Consider the following 2,435-nt stretch of genomic DNA (forward strand, 5'->3'; position numbering starts at 1 on the left):
CGACACCACGCAGACCAAGGCCGTCCTACGGGACTACCAGATCGACGCCATGACATCCCTGGCCCAGTGCATCCCTGCCAGCAGCTCATCGTCAGCACGCTCCGGTCTTTGTTGTGCAGCACACCAGACTACTCATGTGATCCCTGAAAGGGCACCTCAGACGTCACTGGGACCAGTGTACCCAACCTCTGACCACCCACCTACTGGAGCTCAGGGCCTTAGGGAATGCCCTCGAAACCTTCAAACAGGCAGGGCAGTCCGCACCCAAACAGAAAACCAGGTGGCCTTGCACTATATCAACAAACAGGGAGGGACAGGGTCAACCTCGCTATGCAAGGAAGCTTGCCACATGTGGGAGTTCTCCAACTCCATTCAATTCCCCATCCAGGCAACTTACCTCCTGTGGGAGCAGAACGACCTGGCAGAAAGACTCAGCCACCAGCTGGATCCCGATGAGTGGTGTCTCAACCCAGCGGCGATGAAGAAGATCTTCAGCACCTGGGGCACACCGAGCATCGACCTGTTTGCAACCGAACCAAACTCAAAATACTCGACCTTCTGCGCAAAGAGATCAACCCATCGCCGTCTCAGCCTCGACGGTCTGTCTGTGAGTTGGAACACCCTAAGTCCTGCAGAAGATTCTTCAGGACAGAGCAACGGTGATCATGATTGCCCTGTTCGGGCTCCTGCAACCATGGTTCCCGTTCCGGCAAGGGATAGCGGTTCACCCACCTCTCCCCGCTCCCGATCAGTGCAGTTCTCATTACACAACGCGGGAACCTTACCCTCCACCACGACCTGCGTTCCTTAGCCCTGACCGCATGGATGATGAGAGGATGAACCTACCACAAGATGTGGAGCACACTCTTATGGCAGCCAGAAGACCTTCAACCAGAAAACACTATGGGTTGAAAGGGAGAAGGTTCTGCTACCAGTGCACAGACACGCAGCGAGACCCCTACAACTGCCCCATTCCAGACATCCTGCAGTACATACTGAGCTTATCTCAGGGGGACCTAAAACCCACTTCCATCAAGGTCCACCTAAGTGCAATCACAGCATACCACGCTGGCCTAGACAGCAAACCAGTGTCGAGGCATTCAGTAATCACAAAATTTCATGAAGGGACTGTCCAATCTGCACCCACCGGTCAGACCACCACCGCCCGGATGGGACCTCAACTTGGTGCCGCATCATCTCACCTCGACCCCTTCAAACCTTTGGGGGAGGCAGATCCCGTATTCCTGGCTGGGAAATCCCTGACCATCGTGTCTACCGACACACTCCCTCATGAGAACAGGGTGGTACCCAGAACCCACCCCCGATTCTTGCCGAAGGCGGCTTCAGCGTGCCTCCCGGCACTCTACATCTCCCCACAGGGAGGCACACTGCCACCTCAGCAACACCTCCTGGACTGTGTGCGGGCCCTGACTATGCAGCAGATTAGACAAGCCTCAATTGTTCGTCTCCTACGACCAAAACAGACCAGGACTTCCGGCCACCAAACGCAGGCGCTCGCGCTGGATATAAGAGTGCATCCCCTTCACCTATAGAAAAGCGCAGCATCAACCGCAGGTGGGAGCCAACGCCCACCAGCGCAGAACCATAGCCAACACAACGGCACATCTGCACCACACACCAATAGGTGACATCTGCGATGCAGCCACTTGGTCCTCCATGCACACCTTCACCAAGCACTACTGCCTCGACATAGCATTCCACGCTCCAAATGCATTCGGCCGAGCAGTCTTGGAAGTGGCTCTTCCCTCCCGGGAGGGACAGCAACCACTAGCACAGCCTTGACAAACACTGATCAAGTAGGGTGTTATAAATATCGACAAATACTGATCAAGTAGGGTGTTATAGATATTGATTAAGAAGGTCTTCCAGCACTCCTTCCTAGACTGAATGTGGAACAGGCAAGTATGAATTCTCACATGCAAGTACGATTTGTCACTGTTGACCAGTTGGTTTCTCACTGTTCATTGATTGTCATTGACCAATTTCACTGTTCTGTGAGTTAAGTAGGTCTTCCAGCAATCCTGTCTAGTCTGAATGTGGAATAAGCAAGTATGAATTCTCATATGCAAGTACGAATGGTCACTGTTGACCAGTTGGTTTCTCACTGTTCATTGATTGTCATTGACCAGTTCATTGTTCTGTGAGTATTATTGCTCAGTTAACACAGCACTTTATCTAAAACCTTGTTTCCACAACTTTACCTGCTTTGCCTGATTACCCTGCCCGGCTCGGCCTCCACAGCCAGGCGAGGGATGCACAAAGCGCTAAGGCGCAGGTCCAGTCGGTACATCCCTCGGCTAGGGAGTCACCCATATGTGGCTGACTCATCCTGCTTGTCCTAGGAGAAAGTGAAGTTACTTACCTGTAACGTAGGTTCTCCGTGGACAGCAGGATAGTCAGCCACACAACCCACC

This window comes from Geotrypetes seraphini, chromosome 2 (assembly GCF_902459505.1).
Source record: "Geotrypetes seraphini chromosome 2, aGeoSer1.1, whole genome shotgun sequence".
NCBI lineage: Eukaryota > Metazoa > Chordata > Amphibia > Gymnophiona > Dermophiidae > Geotrypetes > Geotrypetes seraphini.